The sequence below is a fragment of the Microtus ochrogaster genome, chromosome 6 (genome assembly GCF_000317375.1).
Source record: "Microtus ochrogaster isolate Prairie Vole_2 chromosome 6, MicOch1.0, whole genome shotgun sequence".
Taxonomy (NCBI): domain Eukaryota; kingdom Metazoa; phylum Chordata; class Mammalia; order Rodentia; family Cricetidae; genus Microtus; species Microtus ochrogaster.
The window spans coordinates 18,718,468-18,737,558 of record NC_022013.1 but is presented as its reverse complement, the minus strand read 5'-3'; the positions used below and the strand labels follow the sequence as shown (position 1 = coordinate 18,737,558).

Sequence of the window (19,091 nt, the reverse complement as noted above, 5' to 3'; positions counted from 1 at the left end):
AGAGGACTTTAGGGGACAGAATGAGAGATGGACTTGATCAAAACTCAGTTTGAGCCTGAATAAAATTCTCAAGCAATAAAAAAGGAGCAAAGTAGAGAAAAAGGTGTAAAAATCCATTATAAAATGTATGATTCCTACAAAACCAAGCAGTGGGCCAAAATTTTAATTTCTAGTACAAATTGGAAATTCTTACTGGGGCAGATATATAGCCTACTCTATGACATTTGTAAATAGTCATTGACTTTTTGAGTCTAAGAGTTCTTTTTCTGTGTACTTACATATTGAAATTCTTGTTAATTTTATTCTGACGTATGTTCCTTTTACTGATAAAGTATTTTTAGATTAGAACCATGTTGAACATTGGAATGGCTCTGTGGTATCTGCAGATGTTTTTAGCATGAGTATTCTTCACAGTACAGCTAAATAACAAAGGATCCCAGGGAAAGGAGATTCTGAGAAACTTCTGGAGAGCTAGAAAAGACCAATGAAGTTTTATAAGATAGTGTCTATTAGTCCAAAATTGTAAATGAGTAAAATATCTTGAGCGATTATCTTTACTCATATCCACATACACACATTTTTATTGAATGAAAGTATTAGGCTCGAAGGGTCTTTCCTGAGTGTGGCCTCTGCCTCAAGATTTTCTAGTGATTGTTTCTCTAGTTGCGATCTTACTTCCCCAGGGATTTTTAAGGACTGTGATCTCCAAGCACCAGGAGAGGATGACTACGGTTGGAACACATTCTCTCAGTGTGTACCTTCAGTGTAGCTATGCTCTTTGCAGGTAGCAGGCCTTGCTGCCAACAGCCTTCAGAGCTGGTTTGCTATGGTCTATATTTCTGTAGTGATGGAAGGGAGCTTCACTTGGAAAATGCAAGGCCAATAATCATATTTATCACCAATTTAGCTAGAGGTTATAAAAAGTCATTGCTTTCTAAGTCCTAATGAGCTACTTCCCTTTCAAGCAGTTATTAGCCTTTCTTGAGACTAACTGCTCTGGGCAGCTGTCAGTCATTATTGCATAATGACACCCAACGCAAGGGATTTCTTTTGGAAGGAAAAGAAATCCCCCCTCCCCCATTTCTCTTCAGTTCTAACAAACGTTCTTTCTGTTTCTAAGGCAATGCACATTTTTATATTCGTGCATAAAAAGGGGTTACAAAACAGTTGTGACCTTATTTTCCTGAGTCCATCCTCCTCGATTTAGTAAGTACTATGTTCTAATAATATGGATAACAACACCAAGGAAGAGTCTAGCAGCAACTCACTATACAAAACCCCTAACAAGGCGCAGTCCAGGACATATGCCAGATTAGTATTATCAGAGTTGTTTTCCCCAGTTGGAAACAGAATGCATTGACAAAGTCCACCAGCACTAATGAAGAAATACTGTCCCTGGGCTTGCTTTCCTCAGTGACAGCAGAGACCTGCCTGATGAGCATGAAGAGTGTGGTCACAGCAGGTGAGCTTCAGTTTTTCAACCCCTTCCCAGGCCCCCTTTTAAGGAAAAAACACATGGTCTCTCTTTGTAAAGGGTTTGTGGATACGGGAGTGCAAGTATGTGTACTTCCTGTGTGAATGGGGTACAGTGCTCAACTTCAGCTTCTTACCCTCAGGAGCCTTTCACCTCCTTTGCTGTGACAGGTCTCCCACTGGGATCAAGATCCCGTCCTGGGGTAGTAAGCCTGAGCTACTGTGCCTGCCTTTACCTGTGGGTGTTGGGGAATCAGACTCAGGTCCTAGTGCTTCCATTGTAAGCAACTGAGCTATCCCCTACCTCACATGTTATTTTGTTCTTAAAATTCATTCTTAATTCACAGGTCTGTCCGCTAAGCATTCCATTGAAAGGGCTCCTTTGCCACTCAATAAAATAGATTTTATTACCATCATAACTATTGCTGGGGACACTTGGCTTATCTAAGTTTCTTAAAGTTTTAGAAAATCCTGTTGTGTTAAAAGAATATTCTGTTTGTGGCTTTCAACTTAAAATTGATCTGTTATTAGATAATCATATTTTTCAAAAGAGACACTTTTGATGTTCTTCGCTTTCAGAGGAGTCAATATTGCAAAGGAAAAGATTATACACTTTGACCAAGAAAGTGTGAGTTTCGCAGGATGAGTATACTATAGATGTATTCAAACTGCAGGACTGTGGCTACAGTTACACTGGTGGGCTGTACAATGCAAAGTGGTGTAGATCTTAAGCTCTTAACACACACACACACATATACAACCTCCCATACACCCCCCACATATATACAGTATGACTACTCTGTGAGATAATAGACTCTTTTGGGTGATGATCAAGCTGTGTACCTTAGTTATATACAATTTATACTTACAAAAAGGAAAATGTTCATATTAGAAAAGGCACGTGGTGATATAACAGATCAATTATGAAAACTACCCCACATTTAGTCTCTTTTGGAAGTAAGTTATAGATGTACCACTTCCAAATGAGCCACCATGTAGGAAAGGGCAGGTCAGGTAACAAGTGTCTGGCAGTTTCTCAGGAATGTCACTATAAACACCCTACAGGCTCAGCAGAAGAGCCTATCTTGTTAGATGTCAGTCCTCTGTCTTCTGTGCACAGGACTTAGATTAAAAGCAATAGAGGAATCATCAATGTGAACAGAAATCCGAGTTATGAAGATTGAGAATTAAAAGAAACTATTGAAATAGCATTCAAACCAAGTGCATTCCATGTTTAAAGATTTTTCTTTACCTTTGAGAATTTTGTGCAAATATGCAATAAAGCATGATTATATTTACCTTCCATTTCCCCGTCAAACTGCCCCTATGACTCCACATCATGCTGTACTCCCAATTTTGTATCTGTTTTCTGTTAATAACCCACAAAATCCTATTACTGCTACCCATATGTGCATGAGTGTGTGGAGGATGGAGAACCTATCAGTGGTCATAGCATCAAAAAGAATGGTTGCCCCTCCCCCAGCAGCTACCCAATGCCAGTAGTTCCTCAGTAAGGGGTGGTGCCTGGAGGCCATCTACCCCATCTATGTCAGGATTTGGCTAACATGATTTTACACACAACAGGTACAAGAAACAATAGCTGCCTTGACTCCATAAGAAAACCATGTCGTGTCTGAAAGAACACATTTCAATACTCCTCTCCAACCGCCTACATTCCCTCTGACTCCCCTTTGTCTGTCTTCTCTGAGCCTTGGTTGTAGCGGTATATTATTTGTTTTAATAAATAAAACCCTGCCTGAAAATCAGAGTGAAAAGCAGCTATAGTACTCAGCCATACAGGCCAGACCAGGCTGTGGTGGCTCACACCTTTAACCCCAGCAGCCACACTAGTTAGCCATAGAGGCCAGGCAGTGGTGGTGCATAAATTTAATCCCAGCACTAGAAAGATAGGAGGAGACAGGTCTCAGCTCATTCTCAGTCCGAGGATTCATGGAGGTAAGATGGCTCATTTTGGTCTGAGGTAGAGGTAAGAATCAATGGCTGGCCATATTGCTTTTCTGGTCTTCAGATGAACCCAAATATCACTCTCTGTTTTAATGATTTTTTTTTTTCTGGAGGCAGGAGCTGATGCAGAGGCCATGGAGAGAAGCTGTTCACTGGCTTACTCCCCATGGCTTGCTCGGCCTATTTTCTTTTTTTTTTATTTGTTTTTTTTTAAATTTATTTATTTATTAAGGATTTCTGCCTCCTCCCCGCCACCGCCTCCCATTTCCCTCCCCCTCCCCCGATCAAGTCCCTCTCCCTCATCAGCTTGAAGAGCAATCAGGGTTCCCTGACCTGTGGGAAGTCCAAGGACCGCCCACCTCCATCCAGGTTTAGTAAGTTGAGCATCCAAACTGCCTAGGCTCCCCCAAAGCCAGTATGTGCAGTAGGATCAAAAACCCATTGCCATTGTTCTTGAGTTCTCAGTTGCATTTGGCACCTAACTTTTGGGGTACAAATTCATGAAAAAGTCATTTGCCTGTGGCTTTACAGCCACTGGCATAGGCTGGAGCTATATGCAGCTGGAGTCATTTTCTTTTCTTCTCTCTTGGTGGCTTTTCTCTGAACTTCCTTCTCTGACTGGTGCCAAACTAGATAGCTACCTTGAAATTCAGGCAGGCTATTACTGTTCTGTGCAGCAGCAATAATCCTCACACCTTCATCATCACTGGCAGATTTGGTGACAAAATTGGGAATTCTTAAAGGGAAGAATTAGTTTAACAGAGGTTTTCTTCTACATCAAAAATGGTAAACACTATTACAATGGAGGGATTTAGGTCTCTGTGTGATAATATGCTATACAGTTTGAAAATGGATTAAATGAGATGATAACTAACTTAGATGGGATTTTTGTAATGTCAGTTATAAATATCAGCTTTATTATTTTCGTTTTATCACTAAAAAGTTGATCATCTGAGGGCTAAGATACATGTTTTAGAAAAACTTAATAAAACAGATCATAGAGATATTCAAATCCAGACGAGAAATTTAATGGAGAACCAATTTCCTTATTACATGATAAGGTTAGAGATGAACAGCCTAAGGTTTTCAAATAACCACTCAATATATCCAGTAACCTTTTATGAATTGCCAAATGACAGAGGCTCTGTAAGAGCTGAATGGACTCCTGTATCAATGTTAGATTTAAGGAGATTCAAGAAAGCAATAATCTCATATGGCATGAATTCACCTTTGTGAAGCAAATGTTAAACTTGTAGTCAGTTTGTAATAGAATAATTCCTAAAGACTGGATAGACTTGGTTAAAGCTATTTTAGAGCCTGGCCCAAAAGACTATTGAGCAATGGAGTAAAGCTAGAGATATGGAAATCTCCCAAAATCAACTTCTTGGAGAATGAGATTATGCTACTATAGAAAGGCAATCCATGTATGATAGTCACATACTGGCTTTATGCCATGCAGCAGCTTAAATGCTTGGGACAGAATTGAAGAAGTAGGAAAGAAAATTGAATCATTTACTACACTCATCCAAGGTTCAAAAGAAACCTTCATGTATTTCTTATAAAATTGTCATCAGCAGTAAATAGAATGATACCAAATTTAGGAGCTAGACAAATAGTAATGGAATCTCTGGCTTTTGAAAATGCTAATTCCCAACGCAAAAGGGTAATTAGGTTGTTAAAGGCAAGATCAGTACCCTTTAAGGATTGGATCCGAGATACAACCAATATTAATTCTCATGCCAAGATGATACTTGGATAAGAGAGGTAATGTTTAGAGGTTTGAAGAAAAATCGAAATGTCAAGTGTTTTAATTTTGACAAATGACATCACCTTAAAAGGGATCACAAACAAAGCATTTCTAGAAACATTGTCTTTTCTAAACATAAATAATTAAGAATGCCCCTCCCTTCATGGTTAGGTGTGGCAAAGGCAAGCATTGGACTAATGAATGTAGGTCAACAAAGGCTATTCATGGTAATCCTTCGCCATTGGAAAACTGCTTGAGGGGCTTCTCGCAGATTTCTATGCCACGTCTGCTTTAGTCATTTCCTGCCATCATTGAGGAAACTCCTTCCCAGAGCAATTAAAAGACCTAATGCTTATTGTAAGAAACTATACTGGTCTGGATAATGGAACATCTATAAAAGAGAAAAAAAATTCAGGGGCAACCATGAAGCAGGTAGTTTGGCAAACTTCTATAAATGAAAAAAGACCAAAATTAAAAATACAAATAAATGACATTATCATTAAAAGTCTGGTAGACACAGATGTGGATGTAACAATAATTGCACCAGAATCTTGGCATCCAAATTGGCCTCTTCAGGAAGTAAATGTTTAGGTTTTAGGGGTTGGAACCTTATCTCAGGTAAACAGAGCATGAGATGGATGAAAATGTATAGGACCAGAAGTACAGAGAAGAAAATTAAAGCCATATGTAGCTAACATAGCAATAAATTTGTGGGGATATGATTTGGTACAGCAATGGAATACTCAGATTAACATTCCCCCAACCTTAGAAACAAACCATAAATTAACTTATGTTTCTGGGAAAAATATTACAAGATTTTATAAAGAAAAGTCACTGACCATTCAGGTTGTATGATAATAGGGCACAACAGCTGCTGATATTTCAAAAGTACCAGCAGCACTACCTTTAAAATGGTTGACAGACAAACCTGCGTGGATTGTGCAATGGCCTTTAACAACAGAAAAACTTTAGAACAGCTGGTACTGGAGAAACTAAATACTCACCATATTAAAGAATTAACCAGCCTTTGGAATTCTTCTGTATTTGTTGTTTAAAAAAAATCTGGAAAACGGAGCATGGTAACAGATGTAAAAGCTGTTAATAAGGAGATTCAACCAATGGGCTCTCTACAGTCTGGCATACCCTTGCCTTCTCTGTTACCAAAAGGATGGCCCCTTATAGGTATTGATTTAAAATAATTGTTTCTTCACTGTACCTTTACAAGAAAAAGACAGAGAAAAATATGCCTTCACAATACCTACTTAAAATAATTCTCAGTCTACTAAGAGATATCAATGGAAGGTTTTCCCAAAGGGAACTTTAAATAACCCCACCCTATGCCAGTATTTTGTACAGCAGCTGTTGGAAATAATATGTGATTCATGAATTTAATTTCCTGAATCTATAGTTTACTATTACATGGATGACATTTTGCTATCTGATTCAAATGTAAATACTTTAGAAAGAATGTTTGAAGAAGTAAAAAAAAAATTGCCTTTTGGGATTATAATTTGCACTTGAAAAAAAAAGAGAAGATTCTTTTAATGATTTAAGTTATAAAATAGGTTTACAAAAAGTTGGACCCCAAAAATCCAAATTAGGAGAGATTGATTGCAGACTCTATATGACTTTCAAAGAGCAGTGAGACATTTTGCACCTATGGCTCACAATTGGGATAAAATTTGATAAAGTGATTAATTTAAACAAAATCTCAAATGGTTGCAAGGACGTAAATTGTCCCAGAAAATTATCAGCTGAAGCTGAGAGAGAATTGGCATTGAAAGAAAAAAATTACAGAAGGCACATGTGGATTGTTGGGAACTGAATCTTAACTGTATTCTGGCCGTATTATCCTCCAAACATTCCTTACAGAAATTTTAATGTGAAAGAAAGATATATCTAGAATATATCTTAGAACACATCCACTGAGTAAAAAGTTAAAAACTTGTGTGGGAAAGTGCTCTGAGATAATTATAGAAGGAAAATTGAGACTTTGTCATTAGCTAGAATGGACCAGGCAGAAATTATAGTTCCTTTTAATAATGATGGAATTGAAAATTATGGGCAGAGTGAACCCTGGCAATGAGCTTGTAGCAATCTTTAGGAAGACATTAACTGAGGCAGGGCAGAAATAAAGTAAACTCACAATAAATAAGCAAAATTGCCAAAATAACCTGTCAGCAGACCAAAAGCCTGGTAACTAATGACACACACTCCTGGCCAATCACAACTCACCAACTCTGATCGCCAGTACAGAAGGTGTTCCTGCCATTGTTTAATTTCCCTTATTCCATAAAAAATCCCCACCCTTTTACAATAAAGAGCTTCTGCATTGGAATCTTCCAGAGTCTGTATGATTAACTCTGTGTCTCCTCATCCCCTGCTATACCAAGAACCAGGATCATACAACAGGCAGCAACAGTTAATGACAAATATTCCAAAAGCAAGAGTATACAATTTACAAAAAAAAAAAAAAAAAACCAACTAGCTGTATCCTTCCTCACATTGTACAGTAAAAGCCAATAACTGGAGCCCCTACATTCTATATTGATGCAAATAAGTTGAGAAAAGCAGGTTACAAATCAGAAAATTTAAGTAAAGTGGGTCAAAGCCTTTATGGTTCTGTCCAAAAGTCAGAATTATATGCTATTCTTAACATATTAAGGGATTTTTTTTAAAGAACCTCTCAATATAGTTACTGATTCCTAATATGTAGAAGGATTTGCTTTGTATCTTGAAGCCACTAAATTTATACCAGATAATATAGAATTGACTTCATTATTTATTCAGTTACAAGACACAATCAGGAATAGAAATAATTTCATTTACATAACACATTTCTGACCCCACATGGGTCTCTTAGGTCCTCTAGCACAAGGTAATACAGAAATCAATCAGTTATTGGTTTGAAATGTGCTGAAGGCATCAGAATTTCATAAAATACATCCTGTCAATTACAAAGGGTTAAAAAAAGACTTTTCCACCATGTGGCAAGGAGGCAAACACATTATAAGAACATATCTTTCTTGTTCTTTATACGACCAAACATTGCTACCTGTAGGAAGTAACCCAAAGGGTGCTCAAAGAAATGAAATCTGGTGCATGGGTTATATTGGGGAAGGGGCTTTGCTCTTTTTTTTTTTTTAGCACAGGAGAAAAAAAATCTATGGATACCATCAAAGTTGAAAAAGATTCAGTTTAAGCAAGAGACACCTCTTCATTAACCAACATGGTTATTTAATTTAAAATAACCTATAAAACTAACAAATTTCCTTTGATAAAAATATAACTTGTCAAAAGAGAATCTCCCCAAAATTAAGGTTGGAGTAAGGTTTTGTTTCTGTCTTTTTAGGAGAATAAAAGCATCCAGTCCAGCTAAGGACTCCAAAGACCACTGGACAATTGAGACATCTGAAGGAAAAGGACAGATCATCCAGAAAAAACAAATGTCTCAAGAAAAAGCAAATTGACCTATTGGTATATCACATTTCCAATAGGATAAAATTTCATAAATCTTTCCAAATGTTTGTTTCTGCTGTTCTCTACAGGCATATAATACAAATGGTCATTTTGTAGTACCATTCAGTTAAAGATTAAAGTGTCTTTGGATTTGGAGTGTGGCTCTCTCCTTCTCTAAACCCAAGCATGCTTATTAAAGTGAAATCCAAAATCTCTGTCTCATGTCAGAAGAAGCCATTGGATATAGGCCAGAGTAAAAACAAATATTTAAGGGCTATTTTATTGCCACTAATCTCATAATTTTTTGATATTATATTAACTCTTAGTTTTTCTTAAGGTATAACATTTATAGTATATTTATAATTTATATTTATATATATTACATGTAATTATATATATATAATAAAGTTTTTCTCAAGGTTATATAGAGTACTAATTCTAGAAAAAGGCTTCATCTACCTTCCTGTATATGTTATCAGGTTTGAGTCTCTATCAGTTTCCTGCAGTGAACCACTGAGCACACCTAAAAGTGACCTTTGAAGTTGCTGGATGATGGAGCCCTGCAACTATTCTTCCTTGAGGACTATGACAATGCCATTAAGCTTAAAAAAACCACCTAACTATTGGCTTTTGGAAGACAAACTTCACAGAACAGTTTATATGTGACTAGCTGAGAAGATTCAACTCCACAGACTACTCTAGTCAGGATTTGAGGCAATCCCTTCACTTTCCCATTACCCAGAGACTGAACAACAAACAATAAAGCTACCTCTTTCAGGACTTGACAATTAACCGATTTTTTTCTTTTCAGGATCCCCTAAAGATGCCATCGCCCCAGAAAGCAGGGAGTAAATATAAGAGTATAATACCCATATCCCCAGGATTGGGGTGGGTGGTTTTGGTCTTTCAAATACTATAAGGATATTTGTCATTGTTTAGTAGGATTGATGGCAAGTTGTTATTGGGAATGGTTAGGTAAAAATATTAAAAATGAGATTAAATTTAGGGTTTTTGTTTTGAAAAGAAAAAATGGGGATATAGATATGATAAGATAAAAAGTTGAATTATTGAATATACTTTTAAAAAACAGCTACTTGTTTTAAATATTTTACATTGGACTGGACCTTTGTATATTATATTCAAATTTTGTATATTAATACAAATTAATGATTAATTTTGTTAAAACATACTGTACATATGTTTCTAATCTTGTTCATGGTATTGTACCCATACAGCTCATTTAACAATATAATGAGGTTTTCTAGTTTTTAAGTTACTATTACTGACTTATTTAGGATAATAAGAAAATTCAGGTTACTAATTTGTCACCTATTACAATTAAACTTATAATCACATAAGATATGTTTCCAAGGTCAAACAGAGATATATTTTATATAGGTCATTTTCAAACACTTCAAAGATCTACAAAATATGGCATTTTAGATCTTTTAATGACTTTTTTTTATGACAATGAGACATGTCTGCTCCTAGCAGCACCAATCAGCTTCAGAGAAGATAATGGGCATCAAACAAACTCCACATAGAGTTTACTTTCCTCATGGCAAAAGTAAGTCACTGGGCAAGAAAATGCCCTTGTCTCGACTACTGACAGTATGCTGTCCTAACTGGACAAGCAGGACACAAAAGAGAGTGACTACTAAACCTTGTCAAGACAAGGCAGGATAGTCCTTAAAATATCCTGTTCCATAGGAAAGTCTACTGAATATTCTAGGCCTTCAGGGTGAAGATGGATGTTCCAACAATGTAGAGGAACACTGGGTGACTGTCCAGGCAACCAATTGTTTCCGTCATTTCTCACTTATTTTTTTAAAGTGATTTGCTTGCACTTCCTGCTTAATCAGTTAATATTATTTCCTTCTTTGACCTCTGAGGGAGTTGAAGACTGGATAGTTATAGTTATTGCTTTCCTTGTTTACCTGACTCAGGAAAGAAACTCACTATAGAAGTATAAAGTGTAAAAAGTTCAGAGACATTAAAAGATAATTTGATAATGTAAATTAGAATAGAAAGTGAATTAGGTACAACTTTTTGGACTCATCAAGATAGGATAGATATGGAGTATTTTCTCTGAATTTTTAAATGCAAATGGACTTGGCATTGCTGATATATTTATTTCTTATATATATATTGTATTGAGTTATTGAACTTATTGTATATACTTTTTTATATTAGTTATAGCCTTCATTTTAATTTTAGACAAAAGGGGAAATACAGTGGTTTATTATTTGTGTTTTAATAAATAAAGATTTCCTGAAGATCAGAACACAAAGCAGTCACACTACTTAGCCATAGAGGCCAGGCGGTGGGTGCATGCCTTTAATCCCAGCACTAGAGAGGAATATAAAATGGGAGGAGACAGGTCTCAGCTCAGTCTCAGTCTGAGGATTCTGGAGGCAGAATAGCTCATTTTATTCTGAGGTATAGGTAAAAGTCAATGGCTGACCTCTTTTCTGATCTTCAGCTTGAACCCCAAAGTCTGTGTCTGGATTTTTATTATTCATGCTACACTTGATGGTTTTTTGGAGAGGCAGTAATACATGTCCACTTCAGGGTTGAGCATCAGTCTCTTCTTAGCAATTTGAAAAGCCAGGTAAATCCAAAGAAGACAAGCATTTTCAGACTAAAATGTGCTTAGTAGTATACAAGTTTATAAACTTCCAGATGTGTAATCAATTAAAGGGTTAGAAATCTGTAGGGTTCAGGTTCTTCTGAGCTGGGGAAGCAGCTTGGGACAGTCAGAGAAACCTGAGTTCATTTTCCAGTTTGGTAGTAAGAGATGGTTTGGTCATGGATAAAGCAGCCAGCTTTGCTGAGCCTTCTCCATCCCTGCCTCCCACCAACATTTGAAGTGTGCACCATTCTCTGACCTTGTTTCTACATAACAAATAGTGCTGTTTCTCTTGGATTCAATGTAAACAAACTTTCCACGGCACTGGGAACTATTTTTATTGTATCACTTACCTTCAAGAAAATTAATACACATATATTTTGAAGCAGACCCTTCCCTGAGAGTCACCAAAGCAATTCAGCACTGTCAACATCTGGGGGAAGAAACATAGCTGGATTTTTTAACATCAGCCTCTGGCACTTTTTAAATTCTATTGGTCTTCAAATGAAGAAGGCAGACAGCAGTAGAGGAAGTCATCTTGACTGGCCATGGCTGACTTTCAATAAGTAGAAGGGACCGTAAACCGGGGGATGCCTGTACCTTTAGCTTAAAGATTGCAGAAACATCAGAAGAAGAAGAGGGCCTCTCATAGATGTCTTAGGTTAGTTAGACCCACTTTTGACTTTGAAGTTGCACATCTGTAAGTTGACAAGTTTATTTTGTTTCCAGATGTGAAGGAGCATGGGTGGCACGTGGCACCAGCCCTAGGAAATGCTGTGACCAGTGAGTTTAATTTCTTTACTAGGAAACCACATTTCCTTAAGATCCTTCTTGACTTCTTTTTGTTCTGGTTTTATCTCTCTCTGCTTCAAAGCTTTCAGGCTCTCTCTGGGTTCCTCTGTCTCTATTGTAGAGAGCATGTAAAACAGGTTTAAAGGCTCTTGGTGAGCTTCCTCTCTTCTGACTTTCTTAAGAAGCTAAGTCTCTTTTAGGATGTTCCCTCGCTCTACAGAAGAGGAAATGTTTGAAAAATGTCCACTTTTCCCAAAATACCAATGAAGTCCTTTATGTGAAAGCATACAATGGGTCCATTTTCCTGGGCTGCCTTCTTCTCTGAAATGATTCTGCAGCCTGAGTAATTCTTGAGTCCCAGCAGAGATGGCCATTAGTTTAGTAAGAATTAGAGACTGATTTTACCTGTCTGAGTCCTAATGTATTCACTTTTTCTTTCCATGAGCCTCATCTCAATGCTACAGCATTGCATAAAATAATACTTAATAGATTATCGTCCTGTAAGAACACAGCCATGCTGGGAAAGACTGCTTCTTACCATCTCTGCTCGTCTTCAAGTAGAATTTTTTTATTGGCTAATTTGTATAATGAATGAGTTTCAGTTGTAAATAAGACATGCCTGAAATCTCAGATGGTGGCTACTCATTACAGATTAGTTTCACATTAATAAGAAATTCGAATCCCACCATGTTTGAAACTTATTTTAGTTGCTATTCCTTAAAAATGGAAAAATGTGAAAAAACAGAAGCATTTATGGGAATGTCCAGTTGCCCTGTGCATATCTTAGGGAATAATATCAGTTCTGTAGAACAGTCCTAGATTTAAATTTCCTTTACTGTATTAGTGATGTAATTTGATAAAGTCTGGGTAAGGTTAAAATGATCAAAGGCGGGCTGTCTAAAGCAAAAACCCATTCTGTCTAACTTTGAAAGCCCCTCCGTATTTGTAGTACTTTCCGCAAATACTGTCCACACTAATGATGCTGGACTAGAGTCCTTGCTTTATGCCGAATGGCAGGATGTGAGTTTGTTTTTCTCTGGCCCCTGACATTTACACAAGAAATGAATCATATGTAGGATAAGAGAATTCTGAAGGCTAGTTTTGGAAGCAAATGAGATTTGAGAGTTTAATATTACAGATAATTGTTAAAGACCTCAGAGTAGCATGCATTCACCAGCAGTCATTATAAGGATCCAATTAGGTAATGGGTGTAAAAGCCACAGAGGCTGAGGTGCAATGCTTTAAGTATTGCTTTCAAAAAAGGTAAGAAACAACAAAATTTTCAGTATTCCTACTGAAACATTTACCTATGAAGTTTAAAATACTTCAGAATCATTTAGCACATGCATCCTTAAAGGTCAAGTCTATTTTGCCAATATAGAGGAGGTTTGCGATCCCAATGTATAGTCGTACTGAAACACGACTCTTGTGCCTTCAGTGGCTTGAAGTCTGTTGAATGAAGAACTTCAGAACCTTTTAACTGCAAAGGGTACTCATCTCCAGGGATTTAGCAAACTTTCCGGACAGCAGGCATTCTTATGGTTGGGACATAGGAGCTACCAACTGTCTGGGGAGACATCTCATCTCTCAGGTACATAATTGACAAACAAAAAAGACTTAAGCTTTAAAAGTGATGAGAAAGTTCTCTGCATTGTTGGAAGTGAATTCAAAAATATACTTCATTAAAATTCCTATTTTTATTCACCAAACACCCCCCCAAGCCCATTAATATGCTGAAGTATGGGAGGTGAAGGCCAGGACTTTCCAGTTTCCCCAGGAGATTAGAAATAGCTAAAACTAAAAAACAGGAAATAAGAATTTCAAGCCCACAAAATCTGGAACCGTGAAATACAGAGGGAAGATGTTCCAGCCCTTAGTGGTACCCAATAGCATCCTAGCTCAATAATGGATATTCCTAATAATGCCCAGCTTCCTCCTGGAGAGAACCTTTTGAAGATACTCTGGCCAGTAACAAGAGGCCTGCTGCGTGTCCCTCGAAGCATTCTGGGCAGCTGTTCTCTGGGACACAGACAGTTGAGGAAAAGAATGATTTCTAGACCCTGTTGCTAACATGAATCTATAATATTGCAGCAACACAGGCTTTTCTAGGAATGTGTCTTCTAGGGATATTAAAATAAGAAAAAATAGCTGCAGATTCTGGATCCTGTAAAACTTGAACCTCAGCTTAGGTATTTAGACAGCCATTCTACAAACAGTCCTGTAGAGGCAGCCCTGCCGTGTTTCCCCTGATAATTAAGTATGATTTATAACTTCTGGAAGTTTAATTAATGTGCAGCACTTGTGGAGATGATCGTCTTGTGGGTCTTAGTGTGCTGAGGGGCTCCGTGATCTCACTGTCTGCGAACATCGACATTGCTGGAAGCTGTTCTGCACTAACAAATCCTTTTCTCCCCCTGCCCTTTCTTCTTCTTTAGTTTTAAATACAATATTTAGAAAGTCACCCAGGGGAAGAACTTCCATCTTATTTCATCTAGGTCATGAAGTTATACACCATATAAGGCTGCTTTTTCCCTCCATAACCCACCACCAACTTTAATAAAGTGCTGTTACCACTTTCTAGTAGAATGGATTCTTCGATTCTTGCTTTAAGTAAGAAAAAATAAATTTTATAGGCCTTCTTCATAAATCTGCAGTAAATCATTATTTTGTTTTTTTTTCACACAGCACAAGTCCAGAAAATAGGATTACCTCAAGTCTCAAGAACGGTCAAGTATGACAAGCTCCCAGGTAAAAACAGCAAAACTAGCTCGCTTCATTCACAGTGTGCCTTCTGTTTGTTTATTAATTGATAACTCCCAGTGCATTCAGGAATGCTCTCATTTATAATCCCTGTTGTTTCTTATTCATATTTTTTAAAACGTTAAAAATTACATACATTTCTCTCTCTCTCTCTCTCTCTCTCTCTCTCTCTCTCTCTCTCTCTCTCTCTCTCTCTGTGTGTGTGTGCTCACATACGTGCCCATCGCATGCATACTATGTGTGTAGAGGTCAGAAAACTTGTGGGAATCTGTTTTTCCTTCTACTATGTGGATCCTGAGGATCAGACTCAAGTCATCAGGCTTGGTGGCAAGAGCATTTACCCGCTAAGCTATCTCTTTAGCCCTAAAGTTTTACCTCTTATGTGGAAGATATTTTCTTTCTGTCACTATAAATTGGATACCACGGAAAAGATAATATTACACTATACTTGCTACATGATGATTCGATGGGAGATAGAATTCCACAATAAAACAAACCTTTATTTTTATTACAAAATTCCACAATAAAACAAACCTTCATTCTTATTAAAAGTCTCCACTTCGCATAGGAGTTTGCACTTAGAATATTTGCGAAACTCCTCCCTAGCAAGTTTTGCTTATGTTACTGCCAACATTGCTTGGCGTAGTCTCACATTGCTCTATGGTGGCTTTAAATATGTTAGTTTTTCTTTATCTGTTAAGATAGAGTACAAACACTCCCATTAAACCAGTTTGTTAATAAACTATAGATGCATATGTATTTTAAATATAAAATCACTTATGCAATCCAGCAAAAAAACTACTCTCAGTATGACTGCCTTGCCCATGCCTGCTATTTTCCCTCTTACTCATATACTCCCATTCCTCCTTTGTCATGTCCGAGCTGTGTATCACTGCATTAGTATTTGATTTAAATATATGCTATTTATTTGTCTCCTCTAAAATATAAGTCGCAAACTAGATGAAATTTTAATGTTTTTTCAGGTAGAGTTTTTTTTTTTTTTTTTCAGGACACAAACATGCATTCAATTTTATTCACAAAACAGCCTGGTCTCCTAAAACAATACAAACAGCATGTTCCTCAGCAGGGAGCTGGCCACGGGTAGGGAGCCCACTGGGCACCCACCCCTACCTGGAGGTAGGTGAGGGACCACGAAGAAGCCCTTTCTTCTGTTGCTGAGAGCAAGGCTGAGAAAAGAGGGTTTGCTTTCTCTAGGGGAAGTAGCCAGGATTGAGATGCGGGCTCCCCAGATCTTAGTGGATCAACAAATGAATAGAATCCTCATCTCTCCAAAATCTGTCACTGTTGGGCTAGGGGGTCCCAGCCAGGGGACAGTGGGTGCAACAAGGCTGGGCCTGGGACAGTGTCAGGTAGAGTTTTATGTACTCCAGGATACCCTTGAACTTACCATGTAGCTAAGAGTAACTTGGAATTCCTGATTCTTCTGCCCCCAACACCCAAGGGCTGATATCACAGGCATGTACCACTACTCCTAGCTAGGACTCGTGTTTTGTCAAAACTAAGATTTCTTATCTCTTGGAAATGGTAACTCCTTTCATATATATTTGTATCTATATTGTCTATCTATCATCTATATCATCTTACTATATGTACACACACACATTACTAGAGGCTGTTTGACTTAGGTGATAATTCATAGCTAAAAATCAAGTAAATGGAACAAGCAATGATCCAAAAACAAAGTACTATCAGTTTTTGAGAAAGTCACTCTTTCCTTTGTTAAAGGTGAGTCTCCATTATGCCCTGTTAGATGGGGAGACCATGTCCTGGCGCTCATGGGCTCACTGTCTTCCCTTCACTCTGGTTCCACCTCGCACACCCTACAGCCAGGACAAGCCATGGGGAAAGCTGATGGGATTTGTTCTTTGCATTCCCCGCTCACATTCTTGTGCTCTCAGTGCGGGAATGGCCACAGGCTTGCGTGGGAGCTCCAAGACAGTCACCTCCTTAGGAAGGGGGATCAAACCGAGACTTCACCCCACATTTGTGGGCAATAAAGAGGCAAGAATCATGGTGCTTTCAACATTGCTAACTGCTAGTGTACAAACAGAATATGATTTCTATACATTACACCTAACAGCAAGAAGAAGAGGTAAGTTTGTAAAGCCTGCATGTACTGGGAAGCAATTATAGAAAATTTTGTTCACCACCCTTGGTTACTCACTCCTTTGCCTGGCTGTGCCTGGCTCTGTTTCCCTGGATTGTTAACTTGTCCTTAAGGATTAATTTCTTTTTTCTTATTTATATTAGCTTACTCTCATTAACGTTTATTTTTTGAGCCGAAATTTTTATTTATTCATTTCTTGCACTTGAAGTACTCTTTGATGACATCCTTGGCCTGAGATTCTTTGCCATAGTCCTTAACCGCTACACAACTGCAACCAACTACTTTCTGTGGCTTTCCCTCTCGATCAATCTTACAGAGACCTACCGTTCACCGAATTTCTTGCTGTCATCAACCTTAATCAGGCTGATTTGGTGCTCAGCACAAAGGGCCTCCACCAACTTGACATACATAGGCTCATCGTAGTTGGATGCAAGCACACAGAGATGGGCTTGACACTTGTCTAAGGCTTTGGCAGCTTCGCGGATGCCACGTGTGAAGACATCGTGGTTGAGGGCGGTCTTCAGCACCTCTTGAAGAGCACTTTTGACGTCCATTACACCGCCAGCAGCAATGCCTTCCTAGGCCATGGCAGTGGATTATGGGTGAGGCCGAATCTTGACCGCACCAGTGGCTCTGCCTCCGCGAAACTCAGCAGCGGCAGGGGAAAAGCTCATTAACGGTTTTGATTTGAACTTTTCACCTGTCTATTTTTTTTTCTGACACTCCCAGGGCCCCTATCTTTCTTAGTACATCCCAGATCCCACCTTCCCCTCTCAAGTCAGTCCTTTTCCACCTTCACGATACAGGCATTTGAGTCCCCTCTTTTCTCCATTCTACTCTTCTCTTCTTCTCATGTCGCCTTTCTAGTTTGTCTTATATCCACACTTCCAAATGCAAAAATTGAAATCCAGAATCCACACACAAGAGACGACATGATTTCTTTGTGTCTGAGTTATCTCACAAGATATAAAGGTGTCTACAGATACTCATTGGCACCAGGAATTTTCTTGTTGGTTTTCTTTGTGCTGTGGATTTCTTGTCCGGAGATGGACCATCAGTCTCCAGGGCTTGGCACAGGCTCCCTGCTCTGCTAACCTTAATCCTACTCTACAGTACCTCCTCTGCTTTCCCTTCTAATGCACTTTAGGTTGGGGCTTATGCACTACTCGTGAAACTGGCCATTTCTTGGGCAAGATTATTTCTTTTGCGCTATATTCCTTCCTTTAATATTTAGTGAACAAACATTCCATCGAATTGAAGACCCTGATAAAAATCACACACCTATGAACACCTGATTTTTGACAGAGAAGCTAAAATTACACAATAGAAGAAAGAAAGCATATTTAACAAATGGTGCTGGCATAACTGGATGTCAACCTGTAGATGAATGAAAATAGATCTATATCTATCACCATGCACAAAACTCAAGTCCAAATGGATTAAAGACCTCAATATAAATCTGAACACACTGAACCTGATAGAAGAGAAAATGGGAAGTAGTCTGCAATACATGGGCACAGGAGACCACTTCCTATGTATAATCCCAGCTGCACAGACATTAAGGACAACATTGAATAAATGGGACCTCCTGAAACTGAGAAGCTTCTGTAAAGCAAAGGACACAATTATTAAGACAAAAGGCAACCTACTGAATGGGAGAAGATCTTCACAAACCCTATACCAGACAAAGGTCTGATCTCCAAAATATATAAAGAACTCAAGAAACTAGACATCAAAATTCTAAATAACCCAATTTAAAAAACGGGGTAATGAACTGAACAGAGAATTCTCAACAGAAGAATTTCAAATGGCCAAAAGATACTAAAGGACATGTTCAACTTCCTTAGCTATCAGGGAAATGCAAATCAAAACAACTCTGAGATACCATCTTACACCTGTCAGAATGGCTAAAATCAAAAACAACAATGATAGCTTATGCTTGAGAGGTTGTGGAGTAAGGGGAACACTCCTCCATTGCTGATGGGAATGCAAACTTGTGCAACCAATTTGGGAATCAGTGTGGCAGTTTCTCAGAAAATTGGGAGTCAACTTACCTCAGGATCCAGCAATATCACTCTTGGGAATATACCCAATAGATGGCTAATCATACTACAGAAAGGTGTTTTTTTACTAGGGGA

The 19,091-nt window shown here is 38.1% G+C and overlaps 1 protein-coding gene and 1 pseudogene across 1 annotated transcript in view; both read right to left on the bottom strand.

Annotated features, from left to right (window-relative positions):
* Cdh20 (cadherin 20) overlaps positions 1-19,091 on the bottom strand; it is a 255,653-nt gene that overhangs the window by 210,798 nt on the left and 25,764 nt on the right. The window lies entirely within an intron of this gene.
* LOC101995818 lies at positions 16,866-17,540 on the bottom strand (annotated as a pseudogene).